The 13493-nt window shown below is 39.2% G+C and overlaps 1 pseudogene; it reads right to left on the bottom strand.

The window, feature by feature from the left end:
* Positions 1-9294: 9294 nt before the first annotated feature.
* On the bottom strand, positions 9295-12467 carry LOC129684409 (pyruvate kinase PKM-like; annotated as a pseudogene).
* Between the last annotated feature and the right edge of the window lie 1026 nt (positions 12468-13493).

Genomic DNA, 13493 nt, shown 5'->3' with positions numbered 1-13493 from the left:
CTACTAGATGCAAAATCACAAATGAATCCTAACACAGCAATAGTGGGTGGCTTCAACATCACTCTCACCATTAGATATATCGTAGGGACACACAAAAAAAATCAGCATTGAGCTGTGTGTGGTGGCATGTGCCTTTAATTCCAGCATTCAGAAGGCAGAGGGGTGGTGGATCTCTGTGAGTTCAAGGCCAGCATGGTCTACATGGCGAGCTCCAGTACATCCAGGATTACACAGAAAAACTTTCTCAAAAAAAATCCATAATCAACTTTGACACACTAGAGTTAAGTGGCATCATCAATTAAATGAACTAAAAGGCATCTATAAAACATTTTTCCCAAAACACTAAAGAGTACACATTGCCATAATCAGACCATGAAGCTTTTGCCAGAATTATCAACACACTAGAAAATAAAGTACATCTCAACAGCTATAGAAAAATTGAAATAATATCCTTTATTTTATCTAACCACAATGGAATAAAACTAGATAGCAACAATAAGAAAAAACCACAGAAACTCATGGAGACTTAACAACATACCAATGAATTATGAATGACTCATAGAAGAATCTAATATTAGCTTTGATATTTAGATATAGTTTTTCATGCTTTTAGTGCTACAACTATTAATTATGTTCATTCTACAAAGTGTTTTTGAGTACCTATGAAATTAAAAGCATTCACGTTCTTAATCCAGCCACCAGATTCACACACACTACTGTATAAAGTAGAAAAATAAGAGTACAGTGACACTGAGAGTAGTGTTGGTTGTAGCTGCAACAACAAAAATGTAAGGATGGCGTAAAGAGGATCTATAGGTGAAGTGTTCTGTTTTCTCATTTAGGGACATACTGAAGAGAGGGCAGAAATAAAAGATCCTATTACTGTACAGAAAGACAAAGCTCTCCACACAGGCTTATAATTTAGCTGTTTGTTGGAAAGGTGCTCACAGATTTGAGAATTCTGATAAATAGAAACAGTGGGAAAAGAATATTTTAATTCACACATCTGTACTACAGAATTTTTTTTTTAACCTTTAATCTCAGGTTTCTTTGCAGCAGGTGTTGACTTGTGCAGATTATTTGAAAGTGAACATTTTCACCATCTAAATTAGAAGTTTTGAACAGGTCTGGAACATGAGCACAATATCATTTAATGATGATGATGGAAACGAACTATTTCTGAGCATAATCTCCTCGAGTTATTTACATAGAGCAGTTAACAAGCACAAGTAGACTCTGATCTGTCTTTGCTGGCAGGTGATATTGTATAAATGTGGCTTATAAGAGTGTCAGTCAGGAGACTAAAACAGAGCAGTTAGAGGTTTTGCAGGCCTGTAGTCACCAGGTGCTTCTGCTTCCTATTTCTTCACATCCTTTTGTTGACATTTTTGTTTTCCTCTTCTTTGTTTCTTTCCTTCTTTTTTTCCTTTTATCTTAGTTTTTGTGATATTGAGGGTTGAACACAGGTCATATGCTGGTTGAGAACTTTACAAGTGAGCTATTTCCATTCCCAGAATGCTACTCACTTTAATTTTTAATTTTTTGCTTGTTTTTCTAGACAGGGTTTCTCTGTGTAGCCTTGGCTGTCCTGGACTCGATTTGTAGACTAGGCTGGCCTTGAACCCACAGGGATCCACCTGCCTCTGCCTCCCGAGTGCTGGGACTACAGGTGTGCTCCACCATGCCCTCTACTCACTTTTTATACTGACACAGGCTCTCTCGGCCCCACTAAACCTAAACTTTGACTGTTGTCGAGGTTGACCTTGAACCTGTGATTTTTCTGCATGAGTCTCCCAGGGAGCTACACTGACAGGTATATAACTCCAGGCCCAGCTACTTTTCCTTCCACTTTTTCTTTTCTTTCTGCCTCTCTTCCTGGCAATACCATTCCAGTGGGTAAAGTGGGTAAAGTCATGATCTCTCTCTATCTTTAGCTTTTTTGGCACCATCAGTACTGTCCCATATTTTTTTGTTTGTTTGCTTTTTTATTTTGTTTTGTTTTCTTTTTTACTAACATATACCAATTGTACAAAATTGTATTTTTTAATTCTTTATTTTTTTAAACTTTTTAAAATTACACTTTAGTCACTTTGTATCCCCCCATAAACCCCTTCCTCCTCCCCTCCTAATTCCACCTTCCCTCCCCTTTCTTCACGAATGCCCCTCCCCAAGTCCACTGATAGGGGAGGTCCCCTCTCCTTCCTTCTGATTTTAATCTATCAGATCTCATCAGGAGTGGCTACATTGTCATCTCCTGTGGCCTGGTAAGGCTGCTCCCCCTGAGGGGGAGGTGATCAAAGAGCAGGCCAATCAGATTATGTCAGAGGCAGTCCCTGTTCCCATTACTATGGGACCCACTTGGACACTGAACTGCCATGGTCACATCTGTGAAGGGGTTCTAGGTTATCTCCATGCATGGTACTTGGTTGGAGTATGAGTCTCTGGAATCTTATGAAAGAAGTGGGAAATAAGATCTGGAGAGGACAGGTACTCCACAAAGAGAGCAACAGAACCAGAAAATTTGAACACAGGGGTCTTTCCAGAGACTCATAATCCAACCAAGTACCATGCATGGAGATAACCTAGAACCCCTGCACAGATGTATTTTTTTTAATGTGCACAAATTTTTAGCTCAGACAAACCCTAATTTGCCTATATTTATATATATTTTTTGACTATGCCTTCAATGCCAATTCAAAAATATATTCTAAGGTAAATGTCTTATATGGTTTTGTGTACATTTTTCTAATGTTTTCCAGATTTGCTTTAATGTGTAAGGTAATTAGCTATTACATTTTGAAGTGTTTCTCTTATTTTGTTATTTTTACTATTATTTAAACTGGTACAGTCTCTGATGATTCCATATAAATTTGAAAATGGACTTTTATACCCTGGTCAGATATCTTTGTAATTCTAGGAATTTTCCCACCGGCTATAGTTAATTTATTTGCTAGTATTAGATAACCAATATAGTTTAATACCGTTAATATTTTAATTCACAAAATCTCATGCTGAGAATTATGCAGAAGTTTTTTTCATGACTTTATTTCCACAATAATTAAGAATAGTCATTATAGAATGTATATAGAAGTATCTATAAATAGTAAAAGCATACATTTTCTAATTACAACAATCTTACATGCTGTACTCTATAAAGACAAACTAGCATTATGAAAATATGATTAAGAAATAAAAATATCAATATAATTTGTGGAATATGTTGGCACATGCCTGTAATTCCATCACAATGGGAAACAAGGGCAGTCCATCTCCATGAGCTCTAGCCAGCCTGTCTATATAGCAACTTCCAGGTCTTACTACATAGTAAGGTCCTGCCTCAGTTTTGAATAAGTGATGCTTTGACTGCGCCAGTGACTGAGACTACAACTGCAGAGATGTAAGATGTTCTCATCTATAACGTTACAGAGGACACGAAAGGCGTAAGGCGTGAAGGGAATCAACCAATTTATCTGGCTTACAAGTAAGGAGGAATCCACACACAGGGTTCTATTTCTGATCAGGGTCACCAACTCTTCCACACATGTGTCTATTAACAGGAAAGCATAGGGGCTCATAGTACAGGCTGTTTGTTGGAAGAGCCCATACTCGGGATACTGGCAGATAGGAATAGGGGGAACAGAATACAGAGTTTTGTTTCAGACACATATTACAGGGTTTTCTTTCCCTTTAATGACTTTGATATTTGGAGTAGAGGCAACCATCTTCAAATTATTTAAAAATTCAACACCTCTTTAAGGTAACTTTACAAATTTAGGCTGTTCTGAAAAGAATAAGATTTTAAGTGATACGGTAAATAAACTAATTTCAAAATTTATAGGTGTGAAAACAAACTCATTATATATATATTTATACCTAAATACATTTAAATTAAAACATAATTACATTACTTCCCATTACCTGTTCTACCTCAAGGCCTTCCCATGTTTTTTTCCCTATAGCTCACCCAAGTGCCCCCACTCTGAAATAGCCTTTTTTCCTTTGGTTATTATCATTATATAAATACACACAAATATATAAATACAGTCTGCTGTGTCTGTTTTTTGTTGTTTGTATGTATATGGTTTCTGGGCTGATAGCAGTAGATTGGATAAGCAATCAGAGGGATCATGCCTGGGAGTAACTAATTCCCCCTTTCTCAGCAGTCATTACTTTCCTGTAGTTCTTTGTCTAGGGGTGTGACCCTATGAGATTTTCTTTTTTCTATGTTAGCATGTTTAATGATATTGTCATTGTTCAGGTCCTGGAAAAATCAATCTCCTCTAAAGCCCAGCCTCTTAACTCCTCAGTAACTTGCAGTTTAACCAGCAAACATAGATTCTTTTTGAATTTACTTTGCCTGGTTGTCGATATTTTATGTAAGTCTATTATAATAGTATAAGTCCGGGGCTGGGGAGACAGCACATAGGTTAAGTGCTTGCCATACAAGCACACACACCTGAAATTTCAGCAACTATCTATAAAGTTTAGGGCTGTGGCAAGTGACTGTAATCCTAGTGCTGGGGCAATGACACAAGAATTTGCTATCCAGATAACCTCACTCTACATTTGTCGAGATATTCTGCCTCAGAAAATAGGTTTTATACTGAGAGTATAAAATTTAATGTGAGGCTCCATGGCTTTTATTCCAAATGCTTAGTCTAACTGTGTAGAAATTTATTGAATTCTATAGACTTTAACTCTGGTTAATTTGATTGGGTGATACTTTTTATTTTTTGAAAAGTTTTTAAATAATAAATTTCACAAAATTAAAAAAAGAAAAATAAGTTTGAAAGCATCAGGGAACAATATATGAGATTGACCTTTGGCTTCTACAGGAATGCATATCTACATGCACACGTGCAACCCCCATGCTCATAAAAGATCACATATAAGGAGAAAGAACAGTGCAGGGAGAGGTCTTGCATGCCTGTGCTCCCAGGACTGAGGCAGAGACATGGGTGTCTGACTGTCAGTCTGCCTACATGCTAAGGGTGGCTCCAGGCTTGCTATACACAGCTTTCCTGTCTCACAAACCAAATAGAGATGCTATATGCAAATGTCAGAGAAAGAACAAAAACAAACAAATCAACAACAACAAAAATTCCACCACCAACAACAAAAATCAGTAGGACAATAAATGAAGCTATGAGGAACTGTAATACATTTTAGGATAGTTTCTGTACATGTAAAGCTTTATCTGTTTTTTAAATTTGAAGTAACATTTTCACAGTAAAAACAACAGAGCAAGATAGAAAAATAATATAAAACACTGTTGTATGTGAATTTGGAAAAGTATTAAACAGAAAAGGAAATAAATAGAAAATAAAATAGTTTCTTTATCTTTCCATTTGGGGGCAAATGTTTAAATAAAGTAGTGGGTTGTTGACTTACCTCAAAGTTTGTAGGCCAATTTTGCAAATTAAAAAATTTCTATATTGTATTTCTTGAATAAAGTGAAACATTTAAACTTCTATTTACTGAGGTAAGTGTAGGTGAACAATGTACAGCGGGAGCTCTCCATCTGATCCAATGTTGGATGATCTGGTAGAAAACCATGTGTCCTCACAGTGCTTTCATCCAACACTGAAAAGGAGAACAATATCTCTTTTCCTAATCAAAAATCACTACATTGTAGTTGAGGGACTGAAAAGGCATTTGCATTGCAAATGATGGGGCTGTAGATGGAGGCTGCTCAAACCTGTTGGAGCTTATGTGGCAGTATGTGCCACTTAGCTTTAGTTTTTGACACCTCCGACAACATTTGTTCTTATTCTGTGTTTATTAGCTCCATATGCTGAAGACGGAACTCAGGCTGTTTGTGCACTAGGCAAGGATCTCTGTCTTCATTTTATTCCTATGTAGAAATATAGTGGCCTGACCTCACTATGTGTCATAGGGTCTTAGAACCTGTGGTTCTCCTGCCCTATCCTTCCTGTTAGTAAGGATTATTGATAATGCTATCTTTTTTTTTTTCACTTTTGTCTTTCATTTCTCTCTCTCTTCCTAATATTACCTATCTAAGGTATACTGTTTTATCTTTGTAGTTTTGGGTTGAATTTCCCCAGTGATTAGTAATGTTTACATGTGTGCATATTCATTGGATATTTGTATTATCTTTTTAGAAGAAAGGTCTATTAGAGTGTTTTGCAAGGTATTTATTTGAATTTTATTATTGTTGAGATTTGGATATCTATTTGCAAATCTTTGGATATGTTAACCCTTTAATAGTATCTTACTTGAAACATTTTGTTCCACTTGGTAGACTCCCTTTATTTTAAATTAATTCAATAAAACAAACAAACAAAAACAGTTGGGCACAGTGAAGCAAGCCTATAATCCCAGCACTTGGGGAGGCAGAGACAGGTATATCTCTGTGCATTTGAGCCCAGCTGGGTTTACAGAGTGAGTCCAGGATAGCTTACATAGAGAAACCCTGTTTTGAAAAACCAAAAACCAAAACCAAAGCCAACCAAAACAAACAAACAAACAAAAAACCTCAAACATTTATTTACTGGCTAGAGAGGGATGGCTCAGTGATTAAGAATACTTGCTATTCAAGGACACTGTCATCAGAACAAAACAACAGCCTACAGACTGGAAAAGGATCTTCACCAACCCTATATCTGACAGAGAGCTAATATCCAGAATATATAAAGAACTCAAGAAGTTAAAAAGCAACAAATCAAGTAATCCAATTAAAAAATTGGGTACAGAGCTAAACAGAAAATTCTCTATAGAGGAGTATTGAATGTCAGAGAAAACTTTCAGTATCCTTAGCTGTCAGGGAAATTCAAATCAGAACTACCCTGAGATTTCACCTTACACCCATCAGAATGGCTAAGATCAAAAACTCAAGTGGCAACTCATGCTGGAGAGGATTTGGAGAAAGAGGAACCCTCTTGCATTGCTGGTGGGAATGTAAACTTGTACAACCACTTTGGAAATCAATCTGAGGCTTTCTCAGACAATTCGAAATAGTGCTACCTCAAGATCCAGCTGTACTACTCCTAGGCATATATCCAAAATATGCTCAAGTACACAACAAGGACATTTGCTCAACCATGTTCGTAGAAGCTTTGTTTGTAATAGCCAGAAGCTGGAAACAACCCAGATGTCCCTCAGTTGAGGAATGGATACAGCAATTGTGGTACTTTTACACAACTACTCAGCAATGAAAAACAAGGAAATCATGAAATTTGCAGGCAAATTGTGGGAACTAGAGAAGATCACCCAGTAGCAGAAAGAAACACATGGTACATACTCACTTATAAGTGGATATTAGACATAAAATATAGGATAATCACACTAAAATCTGTACACCTAAAGAAGCTAATCAAGAAGGAGAACCCTGGGTAAGATGCTCAATCTTCATTCAGAAAGGCAAATGGGATGGACATCGGAAGAGGGAAAAAACAGGAAACAGGGCAGGAGCCTACCACAGAGGGCTTCTGAAAGACTCTGCCCAGTAGGGTATCAAAGCAGATGCTGAGACTTATAGACAAACTTTGGGCAGAGTGCAGGAAATCTTACGAAAGAAGGGGGAGATAGAAAGACCTGAAGGGGACAGGAGCTCCACAAGGAGAGCAACAGAACCAAAAAATCCGGACACAGGGGTCTTTTCTGAGACTGATACTCCAAAGAAGGAATATTCATTCATGGAGATAACCTAGAACCCCTGCACAGATGTAGCCCATGGTAACTTAGTGTCCAAGCAGGTTCCCTACTAATGGGAACAGAGACTGTCTCTGACATGAATTCAGGGGCTGGTTCTTTGTTCGCCTCCCCCTGAGGGGGGAGCAGCCTTACCAGGCCACAGAGGAAGACCATGCAGCCAGTCCTGATGAGACTTGATAAGAAGTGGAGGAGGACCTCCTCTGTCAGTGGATTAGGGGAGGGGCATAGAAGAAGAAGAGGAAGGGAGGCTTGGATTTGAAGAGGTCAAGAGAGGGGGCTACAGCTGGGATACAAAGTCAATAAGCTGAAATTAATAAAATATATTTTTAAAAAACCTAGGGAAAAAAAAGAATACATGCTATTCTTTCAGAGAACCTGGGGTCTGGTTATCTGTGCCCACACGGTACATGACCATCCATAACGCTGGTTCCAGGGAACTAAAGCCCTCACTGGCCTCTGCAAGGCACCAGGCCTGCACACAGTGCGCACACGTCAATGCAGGCCGAACACTTACACACGTAAAATAAATCCTTAAAGACATTTATTTATCCCTCTGCATGTGTCCAAGTGTACGCACATGTGAAAATATCAGAACACATCTTGTGAGAGTCAGTTCTCTCCTCTACAGCATATATTTTCTAAGGACTGACTTAGGTTAACAGGCTTGGGGAATCAAGCACCCTTACCTTGCCAGTAGCTGGGTGGCACTCAGGAATTCAAAGCCAGCTACAGAGTGAGTTACAGGACAGCCAAGGCTACACAGAGAAATCCTGTTTCAAAAGACAAAACAAAGTCATATTGCCAGTGCCAATTCAGTTCATTTTTTCATGGCTTATATTAATTGCACAAAGTGATATAAAAAAATTTTAAATGCTTGTGAAGTCTCATTTTTGATATTACTTTCCTTTCTTACTGTGTCTCTGTGGCCAATTCAAAACCACAATATTAAATTTACTATGTTTCCTCCTAAATTTTCATTTAATACTTTCAATAATTCGGTTGTTTGTATTTATGTGATTCATGCTGAGCTATTTTTGAAAATAGTGCAAGCCAAAGGCCCAGGTTTTATCTTTTTTTTTTCCTTCAGCTGCTGTTTACTGACATTCTGTTTACTGACATAGGTGGGCACTATAGCAACAGGCTTGGAGATGCTGCAGAATAGAAGGTGAAGAGTGGAGTGTCTGCGGGGTGGATTGCACAAGGAGGAGTGGGGGAAGCCAAAACTGTTGGGAAAGCAAGTCAGGGTCAGAGCCAGAGATTACCTACACTAGAACTCTAGGCCTCAGGCCCTCAAGGCCCTACTCTTGCTGTCTCCTGACTCCAGGCCAGGCCTGGGAGTTCTCTGGGCAACTTTCTACGGGAGCAAAGTACACAGAGATGCTGCTGCTCCTCTGTGGTAAAGTCAGAGGGCTTCCGGTCCTGCATTCCTCCTTCACCCCTCGCTGGGGCAGGGCCATGACAGACAGCTGGGCTCTATTCCATGTTTCAGAGGGGTTAATTTTCCCTGGCGTCCCAGCCCACCAGCACCACATTGTGGCCCAGAGTGAGCACTACAAGCGTGGCTGGCCTAATGGATGGGATGGGGGAAAGGACAGGGGCTAGAAGAGGGCCAGAGGGCCATCAAGGCATAGGCACTGCACGCATGGTGTTGGTCAAGCCAGAGCCAGGGCACCAGCCGGTCAGCACAATGACCCTATCTCCCTTCTTGAAGAAGCCTCAGGCCCTGCCAACATTCATGGCCAAGTTTACACGAAGGTCAACATCCTCGGCCCATGCACCCTGCACTGCATCCTTACACAGCACAGGGAAGATGCCATGGTACAGATGGGCCTGGCAAGCTCTCTGGGGATTGCATGTCACAACAACAATGGGAGCACGAGGGCAGTACCTGGCCCTTTGGTGAGCGCCCCTGCCAGACTTGGTGAGCATGGTAATGGCCCCACTGCAACGCTTGAAGGAGGTCTCCAAGGCGCCCGCCCACGGCTGCAGCTTCTGTGGGGTCGTTTGTACTGGTACTGTGCGCCAGGCTGCCGAGTTCCTCGAATCTGCAAGTGATGCATGACAGCCTCTGCTTCACCGGCAATCAGGCGCTGCATGTGAACAGCCTCCAAAGGGTAGTCCCCTTTGGCTGTTTCTCCCAAAAGCGTGATGTAGTCTGCTCTACCCAGGACTGCGTTGGGACACAGTTTCGGTGGGACAAAGTTTCTTGATCATGCTCTCCAACTTCTGTGTGGCGAAGATGACAGGCTTCCCGGCTCAGTTACATCGTCAAATCATCATCTTCTGGGCCAAGAAGACTTTCTCTGCAGGAATCTCAATGCTTAGGTCACCAAGAGCCACCATGATCCCATTTCCGGCCTCCAAAATCTCATCAAACCTGCAGATGCCTTCATGGTTCCCGATTTTGCTGGTGATCTAAATATCCTTGCCCTTCTCTCCCAGGATGTTCCTAAACTCATGCATATTGGCTGCCTTGCGGATAAAAGACGCAAACTCCATGTCTACATCCTGTTCCACTCCAAACTTCACATCCTGGATGTCCTTTTCTGACACAGCAGGGAGGTCCACAGCAGCTCCAGGGAGGTTCACCCCCTTCTTGTGCCCAAGGAGCCACCATTCCCCACCTCTGTCACCTGGAAGTCAGTACCTTTCTCCTCCACCTGCAGTGCAATGAGCCTGTCGTCCATGTAGGTCTTGTTGCCCGCCTCCACCACCTTGCAGATGTTCTTATAGTCCAGCCACAGGATGTTCCCTCCTCTATTTCACTGCCCTATGTGGCATCTGTCTGTATGCCAGAGGCATTGTGCCTTCAGCTTGGTAGCATATTTGGAAATTATGAATTCTGACTCTTCCTAGCTTGCTCGTTTTACATACATACATTTTGATTATTACTGCTTGTCAAGATTTCATATGAAGTTGAAAATGGACTTTACTACCTTTTTTATGTCTTTCAAATTCTTATAAGGATTTAAAAATACTCTCATCACTTTTCTGCAGTTTAGACTTTTTAACAATACAATTTAATGTCTTTTATATTTTCAGTCCGTAAAAAGTCTAGTGTTGGCTACAATACTGAGATATAGGCTTCTTATGCACACTGGCTTAACTGTTAATTGTATTTTTCAGGAAATTATTTGTTAACACTTATTAAAACTAAAATATATATGTGTGTGTGTCCTTAATTCGGCACTCTCTTTTTAAAACTACAAGTAGTATAATAAAAACTGTGCAGTGATATTTATAATTCCATTGATTATGGTCACACCGAAATAAAAAGGCAATTTAGTAAAGGAACTGTTGATAAAAGTGATATACTCACATTCCAGAACATCATGCAGAAAATTAAAGATTATTTTTTTTCTTGTACAATATAACTTGATTATAGTTTCCCTTCTCTCTAGTTCTCCCAGTTCCTCTCTACCTTCCCCTTCCCTCTGGATTTACTCCTTTTCTGTCTCTCATCAAAAAGAATACCTTCTAAGAGATAACAACCAAACATGACAAAATAAAATAAGATGAAACAAAAACTATTATATTAAAGTTAGACATGGCAACAGACAGGCAGAAAAGAGTCCCAACAGCAGGCCAAAGAATCAGAGACCCACTTGTTCTGACTCTCAGGAGTTCCAAAAAAAAATACTAAGCTAAAAGCTATAATATGTATTGAGAAGACCTGGTATATACCCGGGTTGGTCCTGTGTTTGCTGTTTCAGTCTTTGCGAGCTCATACACGTCTTGCTTGGTTGACTCAGAGGGCTTTGGTGTCCTCCACCCCTCTACACTGTTTCCACTTCCTCTTTCATAGGGTTCCCTGAGCTCTGAGTGGATGGGTTTTATGGATGAGTGAATAAGCATATGCCAGGCTTATAACGTCAGTATCTTGGTAGTATGTTTGAAATCATAAAGTCTAACTCTTCCTAGTTTATTTAGAATATCATGGTCCCTGAACATTCCACATAATTTTTTAAATGGACTTTTCTATTGCAAGAGGCCTTTGAAATTCCAGGGACTTTTCAAGAGACTCTAGATCACAGTTCTGTGGTACTAGCATCTGAATGGCACAATTTAATAGTTTAGTTTCTTTTCCAATTCATAAGTAGTTCAGTGCTGACTAACACAGATATAAATAAGCTTTTTGTGCATTTCTTGGCAAAATTATTAACTGTAATATTTTTCAGAAATATTTGAGAATATTTATTAAAGTAAAATTTAACCCACAAACCTTAACTTATATTATTTTACAGAAATGTAGACATCATAGTGAAAATTTATGCAGAAATATTTACTGCATTTCTGATGGAATTGCAACAAACACTAAAAAGGCCTATCATTTCAGTAAGAACTCTTGACTAATTTATGACACATTCTTACTCAGAGCATCACTGAGGGAGAAAGGAAGTCTGCCACACATTGGGTATTTGTTCCCCACAGGCTGGGGAACTCAGGTAAGTAGAAGCAATAGAATGAAATGCAGTGGTACTATACACATTTGTGCTAAAATGACCTTTTCACCTTTAAGTTTCTGCTCTTTGGTAGAAGATGCTGAAGCATTGTAGGCTAGCATTGAGGCATTGGAAGCTCAGCATCCTTTTTCTTTAAATTTTGATGTTTAGGCTGCCCTGAAAAATGAGAAAAATATCATTAAATTGTATTTAAAAACTAACTTTACCCTTTGAAAAGTAAGACAAATTATACCCCTTTGCAAAAGCACAGTAATTTTGATAAAGCCACTTACCTGAATGACTGGTAGTTATAAAAGTGTAAGTCAAGAATACTGAATAAGAGTTAGACATGTTGGCACATGTCCACTCACATTTCTGCCACATGGGGGGTGGGGAATTAATGCAGGTAAATGGAGTCTTGGAGACCAGGTTGGCCCAAATAGTGAATTTAGTGGCAACCTTATGTACATACCAAGGTCTTGTTTCAAATAATAAATGATAATAATGAAGGGCTGAAGACATCACTCAGTTGGCGGAATACTTGCTTACTATTCATAAATCCCCTAGTGTAATTCCTAGCACCATGCATACCAGGCATTATGGTATATGTCTATAATCCCAGCACTCAGTAGGTAAGTGTAGATGGATCAGAAGTTTAAGGTCAATGTTGGAGTTTAAGGAGTTTGAGTTTGAGGCCTGCTTGAACTACACAAAGCTGTTTTAAAATCTCTTCTCCCAAATAAAAACCTCCAAATAACAACAAAAACCCAAAATATAATAATTAAATAGTTTTAATGTCTACTACCTGAAAAAAGTTCTGAAATTATAAAGCATAACCTGGGCAGCAAGAATGTTTTTATATCTATAATATATTTCTTGCATAAAATGAAATGTTCCATTCATCCATTCACTAAGATAAGTGTTTATGTGAACAATTTACACCTGCTGGATCTCCCTTAGATCAAAAGTTGGATGATCTTGTAGAAAACCAATTATCCTAACATTGTTTTCTTTCTCTCTAATCAGAGAGTTAAAATATAGATGAAAGTCACTAAAACTAAGAGACCACCTCTGTGGCAAATGTCAGGGCTATAGAGTGGAGGCTGCTCAAGAATCATGTGACTATGGTCCCAATTTTTAGATATCTCAGCCAATATTTGTTCTTTTGTCCCTTTTATAACCTAGGGATTCATGTATGGTAAGCAAATGTGATACTACTGAGCTACAGCCATAAAAACCTTTCCACTTTTTATTGTATTGTATCTTTTTTTAAATTTTGAGACAGTGTTTTGCTGAATTGCTTAAGCTGGCCCTGACTATTCCATCCTAGCATCAAGTCTATGAAGCAGCTGAAATTCCAGACCCGAGCACCTAGAC

This window comes from Psammomys obesus, unplaced genomic scaffold (genome assembly GCF_907164565.1).
Source record: "Psammomys obesus unplaced genomic scaffold, mPsaObe1.curated_primary_1811, whole genome shotgun sequence".
Lineage (NCBI taxonomy): Eukaryota > Metazoa > Chordata > Mammalia > Rodentia > Muridae > Psammomys > Psammomys obesus.
Note: the sequence above shows the minus strand (reverse complement) of the source record. Positions and strands in the feature narration are given on the sequence as shown.